At 38.3% G+C, this 12842-nt stretch overlaps 1 long non-coding RNA gene across 1 annotated transcript in view; it reads right to left on the bottom strand.

The window, feature by feature from the left end:
* The window catches only part of LOC138155331 (uncharacterized), an 84496-nt gene extending 78340 nt beyond the window's left edge, over positions 1-6156 (bottom strand). The window contains exon 1 of the long non-coding RNA XR_011166802.1: positions 6097-6156. This is a non-coding gene — a long non-coding RNA (uncharacterized lncRNA). The remainder of the gene's footprint in view (positions 1-6096) is intronic.
* Positions 6157-12842: the final 6686 nt, after the last annotated feature.

Here is a 12842-nt window from a genome sequence, read left to right as displayed (position 1 = left end):
TCCTCATTGAAGCATCCTAAACCAATTCAATAATAGATTTAATTAAACAAATTTTACACACACACACATACACACACACACACACACACACACATACACACACACAAAGAAAGACATCATGGTGTAATGATAAGATTGCCAGCTTCAGAATCAGGAAGACCTAGGTTCATGTCCCACCAGGAAGCTTCTTCTGATTCCCTTCAGATACTAGTACCCTCATTCCGCAATTTACTTTGTGTTTAAATTTACATACATAATGAATATGTGTGTATGTGTGTTGTCTCTCATGACTGAATGTAAGGTAGGTACTATTTCAGTACCTCCTGAAGGCAGGTACTATTTTGTCCTTCTATTTCCAAAGACTAAAATAGTGCCTGGCATGATTTAAGGGTTTAATTAATGTCTGTTGCCTAATTTAGACTCACCTCTGGTTTTTTAATATCTTAGGAGTATTTGCACCACACTCAAGCTTTCTCTCATTCTTACTACATAACAAGCCCACTTCCTTTTCCAGTCCTATATGTCCCTGATGACATTTTTTAAAATATAATGTCACTGTAGAAAATATAGGGCAACCTGCTCACCCCCCAAACTGGAAATGAGTCTTTTCATTTCCTGTTGGGTCACTTGTTATTTTAATCCTTCTAGACTCATGGTATTGTCCCATGATACATGACTATACAGCATCACCAAGAGGGCAGGAACTGCACTTGAGATTTTATTGACATATGGAAGGGGAAGGGAAGGGAAGGGAAGGGAAGGGAAGGGAAGAAGCATTTATATATTATCTATGTGCCAGGCACTGTGCTAAGCATTTTACCAATATAATCTGATTTGATCCTCAGAACAACCCTGGGAGGTAGATGCTGTTATTATCTCCATTTTACAGTCCAGGAAACTGAGGCTAAAGAAATTAAATGATTTACCTAGGGTCACACAGCTAGCTAGTAAGTATCTGAGGTTAAATCTGAACTCAGGTCTTTCTGACTACAGGCCCAGTGGTCTATCCATTGCACCAGTCATCTGACTAGAGAGTTGTCTAGAGCACTGGATTTATAGTTGGTATTTATCAGAGATGGGATTTGGACCAGGTCTTCTCAGGCCAAGGCTAGTTCTTTATCCAAGATGCCACACCATAGCTATCACCAAGAGAACAAGTACTCCAAAATTTTTTTTCATAGCAAGCAGTTTATGATTATTTTGGTTTTGTTTTTGGAGAGGGGAAGGCAGGGCAATTGGAGTTAAGTGACTTGCCCAAGGTCACACAGCTAGTGTTAAGTGTCTAAGGCCAGATTTGAATTCAGGTTCTCCTGACTCCAGGGCCGGTACTCTATTCACTGTGTCACCTCACTGCCCCCAGTTTATGATTATTAAAAATGTTTCATAGTTTCTCAAATATGATCCAGTCTATTCTCCTCCTCCAATTCAACTCTGGACTCAATTCATTGTCAATTGGTAGCTTTTGTCTATGGATATATAAATTCACTAAACAACAGCCCACTCAGCTAGCATCCTAGCCATCTAGTGAGCCATTAAGTCAACACATATAATATTTATGTATTTTACCTACTTGTAGCAAATAGCTGTGGAAATTGAAAGCATCAAGAGCTATCTATCCATAGGTCTTTTTTTTACCTCTCTCACAAAAATATAAGAAAACTTACCCTAAAACAACATTTTCTCACATATAAGGCTTATCTCATGGACACCCAACTCACATGTATAATGTTTCCAAGCTAAATTGTTTTCTCATCTATAACATTTCCCTTTCATAGTCCTCCAGCAAACAGCATGAACAGATTTCATTGAATAGAAAGTACTTGAGAGCAGAAATTGTAGGTTTCAAAGAAAAAGAAAACTGACATAGGAGTCAAATTTAAGGAGCCACAGCATGGTGGAAAGGATTGACTGAGATGTACTAGAATACTAAATCTAATGATGTTTCACAATAAATGCATTTTGACCACAAAATGAACCAATTCCCTTAAAACTGATGTGAATTCGGGGAATTTGCCCCACCTGACTACTTATGCTTGCACCTTTTAATTTAGGCCAGTGATAGAAAGTAGATAGTTTTAACCATGAGGTGGTTACAGGTGCCCCAATCATGTCCCAGACAACTTCTGAAAGTGTTTAGAAGGAAGATAAAGTGTCTCTTATGTCATCACATTTTAGTGTGAATTCTGTTTATCTGGAAAAGCAGAATTCATCTTTTACAGAAAGCCATTCCCAACCCTTTTTATTTCTAGTGTCTTCCCTCTATTAATTATTTCCTATTATTCTTGTATATAATTTGCTTCATATGTCTTTCTATGTTGTCTCCCCCATTAGATTGCAAGCCCCTTGGGGGCAGGGACTGTCTTTTGCCTCTTTTTGTATCCCCAGTGCTTAGCATAGTGCCTGGCACATAGTAGGCACTTAATAAATGTTTGCTGATTGATTAGATATGTCTTGCTCTCTTACTAAATAGTAAGCACCTTAAATCATCAATGTTCATAATTGTTTCCCATAGAGTGACTAATATAGTTAGTGCTAGACAAATATTCATTTGAATTGAACTGAATATTCAGATAATTTGAGAGCTAAAGAGTCTTAAGGGTTGGGTTGGCAGAGATGTATAATGAGAAAAGGTGGGCTAGTAACATAGTGAAAAAGGGATAACCAATGGTGAGCTGGCATTTTCTACTATTGGCAATCCAGGGAATACTAAGAGTTCCAAAGGAGGGTCCTAGCATAGTAGATCTCCCTGAAATTTACAGTTTACTAGGGAATATGGACAAGAGATACGCAGGATGGCCAGGCAGGCATAAGCTGCTGTCTATAAGTAATATCCAAATAAATAATTACAGCTCTAAAAGTAAACCACAGTCACCTAAAAGGCCACAAAATAGGAATGACAGGCCATAAAATGAATATGTGTTTGTGCCAGCTTCTCCTTCTGTGTCTTTCTTTCTTTATCTTTTCCCTTTTTTTCTCTTCCAAGTTCTACATTGTGCCTCTGTCGCTTTGTCTCTTTCCTCATCTTTTTCTCATTCTGACTTGATTTCTCAGTCTCAGTCCCTAAAGTGGTCATTGTGTAGAAATGAAGCATATTTATTATTCACTCTGATTTTTGAACAAAATTTTATTGCCTGTGTTTTTTTAATTTTAAAAGTAGATGTTTTATAGGGGATTGAGACTAGATGTCTACTCCCTCATCACTGGGAAATACCCAAAGAGGGAACTCCCTCTACCAATTTAGGTCAGCATCTTCTCTGTAACTTACAGTCTTAGAGAGTTGCCTAAAGCAGAGGGACTTGTGCAGTATCACACAACTGCTATGTGCCAGAGGGCAGGACTTGAATCCAGTGTTCCTTTAGAGGCAGCTAGGTGGCACAATGGATGGAGTACTGACCCTGAAGTCAATAAGACCTGAGTTCAAATCACGCCTCAGATATTTACAAGCTGTTGAACCCTGGGCAGGTTACTTCTGTTTGCCTCATGTTCCTGATGTGCGAAATGAAAATAATAGAACCTATCTCCTAGGGGTGTTCTGAGAATCAAATGACACAGTATTTGTAAAGAACTTAGCACAGTGCTTGGCACAGAGTAGGCAGTTAATAAATGATTTTTTACTTCCTTACTCCTCCCTTTTACCTTTCTTCCTTCCTTCCTTCCTGACTCAGAGTCCAACTGTTTGCTATGCCATTTCTTTTAAAAACCAACAACCCTCAAAGTGAATTAAGTAATTAAATTAACAGATTTTTGTGAGAAAGAAAATAAAAAGAGGCTTCACATTCCTTTTTAAAGTCATGTGGACTTAGAAATATACATATGGCACCCAGGTGTGTATAATGTAGTTCACCACAACAAAGTGGCATAAGCCTACTTAAAGACATAGCTAGAAGAAACTGAACCTGGGCCAAATTTAGCAGGGGAAGGAAGATCAGAACAACAGCACAGATGAGAATTCTGGTAGAGGGAGAGTGTCAGAAAGGAAAGGGGATGATGGTCAGCATCTCATGAAGGAAGACTGAAAGATGAGCTGCTGGATATGATCACTGAATGGAGGAGTTAAAAGGAGGTAGTGCCTGTCAGGGAAGAAGTATATTGACCCTGTCATTCTCTAACCCTCAGCACTGGAGACTAAGCCAGGCAGGTTATTCCTTTATGCCTACTGAAATGACCTTGAGAAAGTTTTGGTGACCCTTACTTAAAGGTTTTATATGTGTGTGTATATATATATATATATGTGTGTGTGTGTGTGTACATGCATATATACACACACACATACATGCATGTATGTATGTATAGGTGTGTGTATATATATATGAAAGATAGTACTCTCTTAAGTGGGGGTGGGGGTAGGGTGTGTGTGTGTGTGTGTGTGTGTGTGTATGTTTATATCAGCTTCTCCCTTCATATCTGTCTTTCTTTTCCTTTCTGTTCTCTTTAAGTCCTATCTTTATGTTTCTATCCTTTTGTCTGTCTTTCTCTTTCTGCTCATCTTTTTCTCTTTCTGCCTTGATTTCTGCAAGTTTAGGTCTATGAAGTTATAAATGATAAAGATGATTACAAGGTTTTTTTTCATATTTATTTCCCCAACTGGGAAGCAACTTGAAGACAGCAATCTTGCATCTGAATCCCCTACACTGCCTACCATACTTGCCCCTCAAGGCTAGACTCATTATACCCACCACCATCATAATCATCACATTTGTGGATTTGTGGATTGATTAACAGGGGTTGGAACTGTATCTGAATTGCATAGAACTAAACTGATTCCATAAAAAGAGGAAATAATCAAATTAGCGAATATTTTTTAAAAAGTAGTTTTGTAGGTCTTTAGAACTTGTGGAGTACCTAGCACTGTTTCTCCATACTGAATCACATTCACATAAAAGGCATGGTGTACATTCAATCATCTCTGATCATCCACACCAGTGATGAGTAACATTAGCAAATTTAACTGAAAAATCTCAAAAAACTTTCTGAAACTATCTGGGATATTATCTGTGACTGTGTAGCTCAGGAATACCATGTTTTCACAGACCTCATAGTCAAAATAGAAAGTATTCTGTTACTGTACTGAAGTGAAAGATAGAAGATAGTGAATGGTCAGATAGGGGAAATTGCCAGAAATCTTACCCATTGAAAGATAATGAACGAACATTGTGTTCAAAATTCATTTATCATTCAATTTAGCATTCTGGGATGGCTCAGTTAATCTTTACACATATGTTGTGGTCCCTTAAATTTCCATGTCAAAAATTTTCTTTCTGAAATCTACAGTCTATTCTCTTCAAATGTTTTCTATTCAATGAAATCCATTCATAGGTGTGTCTCTCGTGGTACTTACTGTGTTTTCCCTTGGACTATGGTCACCTGAATATCTGTCTTACTTCCCTACCAGTTATTAAATTCCTTGCCCTACTCAACAATCTTACTCTTAATTGTTGTGAATAATCAAGAAATGATTAAATTTCTACTATGCCTTTTCTAGAATAGAAAAGTAGGCTGGAAACATCCTTCCAACTTGACATTGAGTCATTAATGACTACTCACTGGCTCCAACCATTCAACCAGTTTATCATCTGGTCCACACTTCTCCATCTTTTCCACTATAATAGCATGGCAAACTTTGTCAAAATCCAGTCAGCTCTAACTATGACAAACCCCTGATCTACAAGTCTAGAAAAAGGAAATTGAGATAATCAAACATTTCTTTCTTGATTGAGTTATTTTGGCTCTTTTTAATCACTGCTTCTTTTTCTAACTCTGCACTAAACACCTTATAACAACAAAGCAAGGTCTCAATTAGTTCAAACAATTATTTCCTGTGAATCCATTGCTTTATAGTCCCGCAGTAATTGGGACCTAGCTGTACATGCTAGAATTTTGCCAGGAACTGAAATTCAGTTCTCTGACCTGTGGTTTGTAGTCTCCACTCTCTGCCTTTTTTGAAAACTTGAACACTATTTGCCCTTTCCTCATCTTGAAGCCCATCTCTCATTCTCCACAATCTTTCCTGGATCACTAACAGTGTCTCAGTAATCACATCTGCCTGTTATTTCAATACAAAGGGATTTAGTTTACTCTGCCTGGTTCCCTACTTACCTTGTACTCTAATTCCCTATTGGACATTTTTGTTCTTTCCTTTTCAATCCACAGGAGACCTGGGAAGAAAAAAAAAAATAGAAGCAAAATAAGAATTGAGCAACTTTGCCTTCTCCCCAGAATCCTTTCTTATCTAATCCTTTCACCCATTTTTGATCCTTCTGATTTTTCCACTCCAATTTTAAAAAACCAAAACCCCTTTTTGCTGCACTTAGGCTTTCCACTAGCTTTAGCTCTTTCAAAGCCTGAGCACTCCTTATGCTCTTCTACAGAGCTAAATGGCGCCTTTGTCTCACCTCCCACCACCTCTGAGTCCCTCTTCTTTTTTACAAATATGAAAACAGAGTACAGAGTAGTTACTTGCCCAATGTCACTCTCAGCTAAGTTTTTCAGTTGTCAGAAACACAGGCACTCCAGTCAGCCACCATAAATGGGGGTAGAGCAGGACTGTGCAGGGATTTATGTAAGACAAGAATGAATCAACAATGGAAGAAAAGACCCGTGTGAGGAAGTCACAACACCAAGAACTCTTAGGGATCTCTTACTAGTGCACTAAGGGTTTGGCACATGCCAAAATCACCTCAGATGACATCATACACCTAGAAGACACTACGGTAACAGCATCTGGGAGACAGGAGGACTGGCACAAGTGTGACACTACTACGTTGGCCTTTTTCCATTGACTTTGTAGCTAGAACTGTCAGCATCTTTAAAGCTACTTGACTCAGAAGAATCACCCTCTTTCTTAAACTGGTGTCTAAAGGTGAAGGACTCCTTCACTCAAAATAAGTGACACCATGATGTAAGGGGGAAGGGACTGACGTAATCTGCATGGGGCCCAAGAAATGAACTTGGAGGTTCAGTGTTGTTTCTCTTGTCCTTTTCAACTCTAGAGGCAGGGAGTGAAGTTTGTGACCCAGGAGTTCAGAACAGAGATTCTCAGAGCCTGGGATTCTGGGCTGGATAATACAGTCAGCCCAACAGGAAATCCCTAAGAAGCAAAAATCAGGGAAATTAAGTTTGTACTTGAATTTAGTAGGGCAAAGACTAGCAGGAACTAGATTAAACTGTGAACCTAATCACTCTTACTTCCCCAGAGCCTGACATTATATGGGAAGCAGAGGATTATTCTCTCCAAGTACATAGAAAAAATGTTTGTAGATTTGTCCTTACTATATCTTGGCAGTAAATATTCCTTTGTAAAAGATAATCTGAAGTCATGATTAGTTAAGACTGGTAGTACACCAGTACTGGTGTAACATTACTGGTATAATGATAATGGGAATTTGAAGATCTTCCATGCCCCTTAATAAGCCTAAGGGAATTTTAAAACATTCCCTGATTTGAAGATCTTCCCTGCCCCCTAAAAGACCAAATGTAATCACATGGAGCCTGTGGTGGGAAGAGTTTGATGAAGAGTGGAGCAGAGCCCACAGGAAGCTGGGAGTCAGAGTTAGGGCTGGAAGGGAGAACATACCCAGGGAGACAACTAGGCTTGTGAGTGTTGGTTTGTGAGAAGACTAAAAGGTGGTGTGGATCTCTACAGTGTTATGTGTATTATCCTCTTTCCTACTATAATGAATTTGACTTTCTGGTGCTGGGATTTGGTTTTCTGGTGCCTGAATAAATGTTTTGCTTCTGTCTTACATATGGAGAGTCTATTATATTTTACAATTGCAAACTATGCTGGCATATTTACAGTTGCTGTAGACACTATAAATATTGTGCTGGTGCTACAACTAATCATTGGCCTGTGAAAAATAAGAGAACACAAACAGTGGGAGTTTAAGCAAATGGTAGGAGAAGAGAAACTCTCCCCCCAGTACCCTCAGTCCTGGAGAAGAGCAGGAGAGAGTTAAAATGTAACGCAATCAAAAGTGGGGCCATAGCCAAACTATAACAACAATAACAACACCTACCACCTGTAAAATGGGCATATCTCTAGTACATATTTTACAGGTTCATTATGGTGCTTAAATGAGATAATATATGTACAGTGCTTTGGAAATTTTCAAGTACTATTAGAATCATTATCATTATTACTTGATATCTAATCCTTAGACATGATAAACATTCACATAAACATATATGTATAAATATATATATATATGCATATATATATATACCGTGAACTCTAAACTAATCATGATTTTCATGGTTTTTCTTTATCATTCTTCTACATCTACCCTTATAAGAGAAGAGACAAAATATTGGATGGCACTTGTATATGTGTATCTAAGTGTGTTTGTAAATGAGCTTTGGTTTATCTGTAGTTTTATATAATCAGTGCTTCTTCATTCAATTTCATGCACATAGACTCAGAGAGTCATAGATCTGAAGCTAGAAGAAACCTCAGAGACCATCTGGTCCAGTGCCCTTGTTTTACAGATGAAGAAACTGAGGACCAGGGTAGCTAAGTGAACTAGCTAAGGTCACATGAATCATAAGCATCAGAGGCAAGATTTGGCTCCTAATCCTTTGACTTGATAGCCAGTGTGCTCTTGTCTACCATTGCATGCTGCCTGTAGGGACAAATAAACCCCCCCCCCCCAAATACCCATACTATATATATGATATATATGCATTTTCATGAATGCTTACTTTAAGGATTTGGGTGTCTAGATGTGTCTTTTTTGTTTATTTAGAAATCAGCACACAGATAAATATATTTATGAATATATTGGTACCATAGTGACATCTTGTGGGGAAAGCAAGTCAAATCCTAACTATATTTTTAAATCCTCATATTCCCAAATCTTTTAATCAATTTAAGGAGTGCAATCAGGCTCTTAAATTTGACATATCTGCTATTAAAATATCTTTGCCTATTATTTGTGTCATTTGTAGATCTAGAAATAATAGGATTTCAGATAGATTTTCAATAGTATGTTGAAAGATAACTAAATTACTTTCTGAATCCTAAGCATTCTAGATCAATAGAAATGTAATGATGGATTTCTTCTAGAATTATAACAACAATTTTAAGCCAGGGTCGTTATAGGACTTGAATGTAACAAGTTGCTACACAAATGAATATAAAGTAATTTTTTAAAAAATTCAAACTCTGTCCCTGACTTTACCTAGGCAAATCATTTAACTGTTACAGGAACTACCTCAGTTTCCTCATCAGTAAAATAAGAGAGTTGGAATAAATGACCTCCAAAATATTTTTCAGCTCAAACATTCCATGTTTCTATGAAATGTGTCCTTATAATATTCAATTTATACCAGGTATTAATTCAAATTCTGTAAGATTTTTTTAATGCTTCAATTAAGGTTATATGACACATCTATGATTTTTTTTTCTCCCTAATAATTCTGTGTCTAGTTAACTCAGTTTTTTAGAACACCATGGTAAGAAGGTTGAAGTAGCAGGCAGAGACCTAAGTAGGAACTGTTATCCCAAAGACAAAATCACTGGAGTGGGTGCAGGGGGACAGAAGAACAGTCTGCCCCGAAGGGAGTTGCACTTGGGAGAGATGGTCCCTATTCCCTGGGAAGAGGCAGATATATGTGGTAGTATAGAAAGGCTGAGCATAGCAGAAGTGTACTACAGCAACAGGGTCTTGGGAGTGGCAGCAGCAGAATACTGTGAGTACTGGAAGCATACCCTTCTCAATGCTGGTGGCAGGAGAACAGCTCCATGTTCCCCATTCTAGTTAAAGCTTTTTTTGAATGTCCTGTCCTTCTAGGGGTCACCTGATATAAGCAGTGATTGCTTCCCCAATCCTGAATAGCAATATGTGTTAAGCCCTAGGGCTCAAACCTATTTTCATAAGACTCTCCTCATTGGTAGAGATTGATTACTATTAGTACTGGATGTTCCATGACTGCATGAGAGGTAGAATTGACAAGAGCTTGAGAAAGGAGAGATCTGTGGTCTTCTGGCTTCTAGAAAGGAGATACAGGCTTTATATTCTCTTCAGGAAGAGGTCCCTGAAAGAAAAGAAAAAACTCTAGGAAGAAGTCTGACATGCAAAGGAGATGACGCCTCAACTATATCTTTACTGCCAATTACCATGCTAGATACACATACATGCATGCACGCACATACGCATACACATACACACACATCATTCACTCTGTGCATTTTTTGTTATATTCTAATCTGTATAATTTCTTTGATTTCTGTTTGCTATCATCTTGAATAAGTGAATTTTTTTGCTTTTTGCTATATGTGATGGTCTTTGCCTGACTGGCATTTGGTGGAAAGGGAGGCAAGACTTGGACTGTCTAGCTTCCTTACTAAAAGATAGCAATCAAGAAAGTGGCTTGAACCAAAAATATTATTTTCTTTAGATTAACAAAAAGTAGGGGAGTGGTAGAACAAAGGGAGAGATATAATTCTAACCCAGTGCCTTCTGTCCAAAGAAAGCAGAGTGGCCTGCCTCATAGCACCAATCTCTTACTTCCCTCTTGGTAAGAATCAAAGTCTTCCTTGGAGAGGGATGAGCAAAGGATACTCTAGAAATATGTATTCACATATCCCTGTGAACCATATCTATTTAGACTCATTATAGTTACACATAACCTGCATGAACACACAGATACACTATATGTCTTGGCCCAAGAGAGCATAGGTTGAGTAAGGATGCCCCCACATAAAGCCAGAGTCACAACTAGAAAAGCAACTGTACTGAGTAGAAGTAAAATATCTGGATTTCTAGAGCTGATGGTTTCTCCCTCCAGAGCTTGAATTCTTAGGCTTACTGGAAAATGAACCGACAAGAGGTAGGGGAAGCAATAAGCAGTGAGAAGCAGGAGAAATCTGAGTGTTTGAAGTCAAGAAGTTTACATTCTACTAAAGAGGCTACACTATGTACATAGGGAAGTCTAAACAAATAAATAAAAAGCATTGGGATGTGGGGGGGTGGAGAATGAGAGAGAACAGCAACTAGGAGGGATGCAGCAGGTAGTACAGTGGTTAGAACACTGGGTCACATTTGCTATGTGACCCTGGATAAGTCACTTAGCCTGTTTGCCTCAGTTTCCTCATCTGTAAAATGGAGATAATAATAGCACCTACCTCCCAGGGTTGTTCTGAGGATCCAATGAGATAATACTTATAAAACACTTAGCACAGTGCCTGGCACACAGAAGGAATTGTATAAACATTCTTTTTCCTTCCTTATCCCTTCCCACCTGGGGAAATTAGGAGAGGCTTCTTTTGGAAGGAAGAATTTAAAAGGAAGGTAGCAACTCCAAGGAGCAGAAGTGAGGAAGGAGAGCACCCTAGGCAGGAAGAATAAATGGTCTGGCAGAGGCATGGAGATGGGAGATGGGATGTTGTGTACAGGAAACAGCAAGTGGACCTACTTGGATGGACCATACAGTATACAAATAAAATTAACCTGAAAAGATAAACTGGAGTTAAACTGTGAAGGCTTTAAATGCCAAAGAGTAGAGTTTGTTTTCTGTATAGAACAAAGCACAGCATCATTGATGAGAATGACAGATTTTTTTAAATTGAAAGACGTCTTGGTATCCGGTTCATTTATAATTTCAAAACCAAAAGAAAGGTTACAGGATAGTATATCCTCCTAGGTCTGCGGATTGAGTTGAAGGAATGTTAAAGATCATCTAGGCCAGAGCCTTGTGACTTGCCTAAGATAACACTACTAATAAGTGGCAGACCTGGGACCTGAATTCAGGTCCTGTAACCCCAAATCCCATATTCTTCCCACTGCACTACTGTGTCTTATAGGCCTTCAATTTATCAAAATAAAAATGTTTAGGCCAAATCATTGAGGGAAAAAGTACTATGTACTGTCTTCAATAAGTAATTCCATAACCTGAATTTTAAAAAGCCCACACTCAAGCTTGTGTTTGACACTTGTATCTGACAAAACTGAACAGACACAGCCACTGAATCACTGAATCGTGAATGATGAATGAGCCACAGAGATTTTATTTTCACTTCTGGCTTGTTATTATTTAGAACTGATGACCACTAGAGGGCAATTGAGGCCTAAGCTACATAAAGCATAGGTCTGCACCAACCTTCCATAGAAGATAATGAGAATTATCTCCCATCGAAAATAACAATTTTACTTTGTGGGGTAAAATATTCAAATATTACTTAAGAATCTGTGATAATGAAGCCAGTAAATATACACACACACATACAGAGAGTTAAAATGTCTAACTAAAACACTGTCTTTTCCTTTAAATACAATGCAAGACAACTCTGTAATTGGGACTCAAATTTTCAAATGCCAAGGGTAATAATGGCAATCACTCAACAGATTGCCTTTCTCGCTGTAGCTGCCTACATTTTTAAAAGCTAATATTCATCTGTAATAAGCAATAACTGAGAATAAAAGAGAAGGTAAAGTTAGCCTGGCAGAGTGGTCATCATAGAATCTCCACAGTAGGAAATTATCATAGGTGTATATATATATATTTGTCTTTTTGGAGGGGGGAGGGCAGGGCAATTGCCCAAGGTCACACAGCTAGTGTTAAGTGCCTGAAGCCATATTTGAACTCAGTTCCTCCTGACTCCAGGGCCAGTACTCTATTCACTGAGCCACCTAACTGCCCCCACAGGCATATATTTTATCATCCTCGATTACCTCATTTAATATCTCTGCACTTCCTCCAGCATGTTATTTAACTGTCATGTGATAGCATTCTTTCAAGGTTTGGTCTATATTTCCTACCAATCCAGTTATTTAGAGGGCACAGACTAAGGTATTAAAGTGTGTGTGTGTGTGTGTGTGTGTGTGTGTGTGTGTGTGTGTGTGTGT

Source organism: Petaurus breviceps, unplaced genomic scaffold (genome assembly GCF_028583685.1).
Source record: "Petaurus breviceps papuanus isolate PSGF00001 unplaced genomic scaffold, PetGlider_PUasm1.0 91133, whole genome shotgun sequence".
NCBI lineage: Eukaryota > Metazoa > Chordata > Mammalia > Diprotodontia > Petauridae > Petaurus > Petaurus breviceps.
This window is presented reverse-complemented; position numbering and strand designations above follow the sequence as displayed.